This window comes from Rhinichthys klamathensis, unplaced genomic scaffold (assembly GCF_029890125.1).
Source record: "Rhinichthys klamathensis goyatoka isolate OS25496 unplaced genomic scaffold, OSU_Roscu_1.1 h1tg000121l_1, whole genome shotgun sequence".
In the NCBI taxonomy this organism is placed as follows: Eukaryota; Metazoa; Chordata; class Actinopteri; order Cypriniformes; family Leuciscidae; genus Rhinichthys; species Rhinichthys klamathensis.
In genome coordinates this window covers 1,662,782-1,669,658 of record NW_026606658.1, presented here as the reverse complement: position 1 = coordinate 1,669,658, position 6,877 = coordinate 1,662,782, and positions in this window count along the sequence as shown.

Below are 6,877 nucleotides of genomic sequence, written 5' to 3'. Positions count from 1 at the left end.
CAGGATTCCACCAGCTTCACTCACTCCTCCCACTCATTCAATCACTCCTCCCACTCGTTCATTGTCTCCTGAGTTCTGATCACCATCACCTGCACCTCATCATTCCACCTCCTTTATATTCGACTCTCCTTCACACACTCATTGTCTGGTCTCGTCTCTACATGACACACAGACTCACCCATGCTACCAACCTGCTACTTACCTGCTATCCATTGGACTACCTTCATCACCCTTGTCATTGTATGCCTTCTCCAGTCTTCAGCCATCCGTCTTCAACCCTTCCATGTGACTCTCCATCTGCATCTGAAACAGAGACTCTAGTTATCCTTCAGTTAAAGTCACTTAGTCACTTTTTATCCGTTTAATAACTTTTTTTGATGTTTAGCATTACCTATGTGGATAAATTAGGCACAAGACAAAACAAAAAAGATGAAAAATTTCAGAGATTATGTTAGAATAAATTCACTCAATGGTTACTTTATTAGGTACACCTATATAATATTTAACATTTTGCTCTCTGAACAGCCTGAATTTCTCAAGGTACTTGAAATATAAAGGATTCAGGTCTACTAACATGATAGCATCACTCAATACTGGAGCAAATCTGCCTGTCCACCCCATCTAAAAAAATGCTCTTATTTATATTAAGATCTGGACACATTTTCATCTTATTGGATCCAGCTTGGGATGTGATGGTTTTTCACATTATCCACCAGCCTGAACTGATAAAAGAAGGCTGGATGGACCTATGGATTTTTACACCTACTTCATACCCATTCGTATGTACTGTATGATCCAGCAGAAATAAGATTCATCAGAACAGGCAATGTTTTTTATGTGTGTACACAGTATCCATTTTCAACAACTGGTTGATTGACATATGCTGTCCATCATTGTTGGTCGAACACATCAGGATGGATTAGCGTTTACACTACAAATGCAAATTGGTCAAAATGTACTTGAATGTGATTTAAGTGACTGGATCACCCCATTTACACCTGTATTTAGCCTGTCCACTTGAGATCAGATGACCTTAAATGGATCTTCCAGGTGTAAACAAGGTGTTATTGTCTTTATCCTTCAGTTTGAACGGATCTGGCCATTCTCCTCTGACCTTTCTCATTAACAAGGTGTTTTCGCCCACAGATCTGCCACTCACTGGATGTTTTTCTCACACTATTGTGTAAATCCCAGGCGATCATTGGTTTCTGAGATACTCACACCATCCCATCTGAAACCTACAATTATTATACAGTCAAAGTCAGTTAACATTATTTTTCTTTGACATTCTTGTGTGTCCGGTTTGTAAAACATTAACTTGACTTGCTCTGGTTAGTTTTTTTTAATTGTATATATTCATGAACATTATCTATTTTTTATAGATCATTGTAACGATGTTCGAGGCTCGGGGAAGGAGGAGACGGGAACCAGCGAATGTTCAACGTAAGTGTAATCATAAAATAAACGAAAGATAAGCGGCAATCTGGTCCTCTCTCGTCTTGCACTACCGTCACTCCTCCTTTTATCATTCTGGAGCTCGTCCGTGAGACTAGAGACCGGTGTGGCATGCAGGTGATGCACATTAGCACTTGCGCCACCGGCCTGCTCCGTTCCCATGACTCTCGACCCCGCCCTGCTTGCCATAGTCATATTATATGGTAGTATAGTAATAGTGAAGAAGAAAAAGAAAAAAAAGAAAAAAAAAACTTTTAATAATAAAACTATACATTAGGGTATATAACATAATTTCCATAATTATGTCAATAATATAACAATGATGATAATACTATTGCTTCAACCACCATCGTCATTACCAGCAGTAATAATAATAATAGGGATGATAATGAAGTATTAATAATATTAACATTAATAATTATAATAATATAAATAATGTTTAAGACAATAATGATAAGTAATAATAACATAAGACAATAATGATAAGTAATAAGTTTGTAGAAAAGTGATGTGTGGGTCCGTTACAGGTATCTGTTCATATTAAGATTAATTAAATATGTCAGTAAAAGTAAATATGCATGTATTCATAAATATATTCATATTATGTATACATGTGTATATCAGAGGTGCAAAACTCAGCTTTTAGAAGTTTAGCTTCAACCCTAATTAAACACACCATATCCAGCAAGTTGAAAACAGGTATGTGTGTTGAAGCAGGGTTGGAACTAAACTCTGCAGGACTGTGGCTCTCCAGGAACTGAGTTTTGTACCCCTGGTCAGTGGCGGGGACAACCCCAAAATCTGAGATCACAATCTGAGGTTGTAGCCATCTTGTCATTTAAGTTGTATGTGTGAAACCAACTTTTCATTATCTCCAACATTCATGATTGTTGCATTCACCTCTGAATGGCAGTCGTACCAACCTCAAATTGGTTGTGAAGCAGCTCTCCACTTATTCACCGTAATAAAATTAATAAATAATGAATGTATGTACTGTATGAATGAATGTATGTATTTCAGACACGAACACACACACAAATAGTCTTTAAAGAAGCCCGTTTCGGAGTGTCTATTTACACTAACTGCAAATAGCCCACCTTGTTGGCAGAGGCTATTTAAACTAACTCCACCCACTGACATCTGGTAGAGCCAGACAAAATTACAGAAGACGCTGAATTGTTAACAGTAGCAATAGTGTAGGGGTAAGTCATATGGCAGAAAGTTTTGAAGAAAATCGACCCGAGTTCGAATCCACCTTTTGCGGAATTACTCCCTTTTCCCATCACAGATCAAACAGGAAAGGCATTTATTTTCAATAAAAATGAAAAAAATATTCGAAAAGTGGAAATGAAGTGTTTAACGTGTGTTTAGTAATAAAGTGTATATCGGTTAGGGTTAGGAGTAGGAATAGGGAGGGCTTTATTGTCCCAATAAGGAGGCATCCATTTAATAATTTTAAAGGTGACCTATAATTCAAAATTGAATTTACCTTGGTATAGTCAAATAACAAGAGTTCAGTGCATGGACATGACATAGAGTGAATCTCAAACTGGACTGTTTTCGCGTTCTCATTTAATTCACGTTTATGAAAAACACCCCTGAAAAACGGTCGGTTCTCCACACAATACCGACTGTGACGCAATAGTCGGGATCATTAATATGTACGCCTCCAAATATTTGCATAATGCCAGCCCTCAATGCCAGGCGGAACTGCGCAGCCGAAGCATGGCAGTTGCTCAGTGTGGATGTACACATGAACACAAAAGTATTTTTTAGTTCCTTCATCTGAGCCTCTGAAGAAACAATGGGTTAATTTTATTTTCTCTGGAAATTTCCAAACATTTCACCGACTGTTTCCTCAACTTGGGCCAATACAGAGCTGGCCTCGGATGGAGCTACCAAGCAACACTTTCTGATGTGTAATTGTTCAAGTTCAGACAGGTAATCTTTCTCTCAAAATCGTTCAATACTGTTTATGCATCAGTAAGTCAAGCCAGTGACTAAAATATCAGCTTCACATCGTTTCTTTTAGTAGGATGAAAATAATCGTATTTAAATTGTGAACAAATTATATACAGAAAGCGATCAAAGAACAATCTTTCCACACAGCGCGAGTTTATCTGGACACTTGCCAAACTCGTTATGAAATCAATGACGCACGTTACTGCACAACGAAGCTCTTACTGTATTTACATCATCGTGTTTGCATTGGTGAAAGCAGAGAGAGTGCAGAAACTGCTTTGCAATGATAAGATCTTCATTCTCGCGATCAACACACTGTCATCTGCTCAATGCTCATCACGGCAACATTTTATGTGATGGGAATAGATCTAAATACTTTAAAAACATCTCACGATTCGTTAATCTCGATAGCTGTTATAGTAAAAACGTATAATAGCAGTAGTAAAAGTATTCAGGAGAGAGTTTCACATGTAATGCGTAACTATTTCATATGCAAGCATGTCAGCCAATCACAGCAGTGGCCGGTTACACTGAATCCCACAGCAGACACGCCCCTTCAAACAGAGTGTTCAAATCAGAGGCTAAAAGCAGGCTAGGAAAAATGCCATTTATTTCTAAATTATGATTATTTTTTATCTAAAAAACATACTAACATTATAAGGGTAACCCAGGAAACATTATAAAATAATAAAAAAAACATTCTAGGGCACCTTTAATAAATATAACAATTTACACTCTATGTTATTATTGCATACCATTTAATGTACAACAACACTGAGGTGCAAACCGTATCTGCCTCTATTTATAAAATAGCATCTAAATACGATTTACACTTTATCTAAAATAGCAGTGTTTTCTTTGCAAAAGACTGCATAGAACCTATCACTATTTTCAATTAGTGTAAATAGAATCTATTGCTATTTAAACTTAGTGTAAATAGCTACAATCGCTTTTTGTACTAAGTGCAAATAGCCGCTGCCATAACGTTTTAAATAATGGTGCAAAAATAAAGGTAATTCTCTTTTCATGCTAATAGTTTTTTTTATACATCACGTCCAGTCTGGCAGGTCACATATGGTCTAGCGGCAAAAGTTCAAATATTTCAACGCAACTGAAGCTCAAATTTGCATAAGCAACATTATGCAGCTCTCGTACAACTCTCCATTTGAAATGAATGACTTCCGGTCTGTTATTATAGTAGCTGTGTCTCATTTAGAAGGCTACGCCCTCCAGCATTCACATTTGACAGCCGCAGCCCGCATACATCAGAGGATGTCTCCTTTCAGAAAAGCACAAAAAAAAAAAAAAAAAAAAATTATAATGGTAGCTTTTCTGAAATGAGACAGCTCAAATGTGGTCAACAAATGCGAAGTCCTTTGCCTTCAAAATTAGGCACAGGCAGTGTAAAGGCAGCTTGAGAGTCAAATGAGGCCTCACTCCTTTGCTAAGCACCAGATAAGGAATTTCTCCTTATCAGCATGAGAAGGATCCAAGAGGATTGTTGATATTAATCTCAAAATTATGTAAATTGGAGGAAGTTTGTCAATGGATTCATATATATTTCTTTAAATATTATAGATAATTTTAAAGCATCTGATTGTGTCAACAAAAAAGACAAATTGAATGAAATGAGTTTTATTAAAGCTACAATATGTACTATTTTTGTAATAAAATATTCCAAAATCACTTGCACAGTGTCATATATTTCCTACAGTTGTGTACTGTACTTACAATATCCCAAAAGTTCCCAAAGATTTTTAATTTCAGAGAAATTCCAATTTTTAAATAATGGCTTGTCCATGTTCACTTGTCACCTGTCAATGACGTAATATCCGCGTTATCCCTGGTTTCCGCTCGTACTGCCATAGTAACCATGGTGACAGACGTGGACAACTGCGTTACATCTAGCGGCACGCTCACGCTGTTGCTGTTTTGTTTAAACATTATGGACCAAGGCAAGCAGACTTTGGGACAAAAGGAGAACTAAAACGAGGATCAATATCAGCGTGGCGTTTTCGAGATGCCAAGAGCTCCACGTCCACGACTAACTTCGACTTCGCCACTCTTGCATGTACTTTATTAGACAGGTGAGCAAATGTAGATAAAACTTATCAATGTTATATAGCTCAAAATGATGAAATGTTAGAATATGATCAGTATGTTATTGTAATGTTGATCTAGCTTACTGCTAGTCTCATACAGACAAACTAACACATAGAATAACATTATAACTTTCAACACACTCAAATGCAGTTTAGTGTGATAGTGTAGACAGCGCTGCGTTACCTCACAGGTTTCATTCGTCTAATAAACTGACCTGTGTGAGTATTAATTCAGCACTTGCAGGTAGTTCGGTAGAATGAAATGTCCTTATTCCCTTATATCGGCGGGTCTCGTGTGAGGTGCTGATATCGGTCTCTCATTAGCAATCGCGACCTGCTTCATACCACAGTCATATTAAAAATATCAATGTATTCACTCATCCATAAACATTATTAGATCCTTCGGCATGACGACAAGTTCCATAATTCCGCTTATGCTTCATCAACCAACGCCTTTGTTATTGTAAGACGTTAGCGACCCCTAGCTTTGAAAAAAAATACATATTGTAGCTTTAATACAATTATACTTATACTATAATACTAAAAGGTACATAGATAATGAAACTAAGTTGTTTAAGTTGTATTAATTAAGTTAATTAAGTTGAATGGGACAATGTATTGCAGCATTATCTTAAGCAATAAGGTGAAGAAAAAAAATGTAATCATGAAGCTGATATAAGTTTTACAATATCAAAAGCATAATAGATAACCATGTACTGACAACATTGATTAATGTCAAGGTGTCTGGAAAGAGGTTCAGTGAGCGATATTTTCATTCCACACGAAAAGAAGTGATGTCCTTCACAGGTCATGCTGGGACACACTGCAGTGGCAAAGGAGCTGGACTCCATTTAAACAGTCTTGAACATGACATGCAGGAAAATTCTGAACTCCTGGAGCATTAAGAGTCTTTACAGTGTGAATCACTCAGCTAAAGGAGCCGTAAGGGTCAGGCACTGACCGCTGGTGCAGAAAGTCCTCAACAGTCTGGAACACGCAGCTGAAGGAACCTTGGAGGGAAGGTATTTTCTTGAGGGTATAACCTTGTTGCAGGTGTCTCAGTTAATGTCGCCTACTAATACTTTTTTGGCTAGAAATTCAGATTGTGAATATTTCTGTTATTGTCTACTTCTCTGGGAGAACAAGATTCATCTGTTGAGATTGTACCTTTATCTGGACCCTTTCTTCTCCACATGCAAACTAGGTAGGTATGTAGTAAAATACACCACTAAAACACCACCGGAAAAAGGAATGGGCACATATGAGATGTGTGTGTGTGTAATATAGTAATGCATATTTATAATAAAAGCTAATTTTTTCATTGGTGTGCAAAGACAACAGCAACTCTGCGTTCAAAG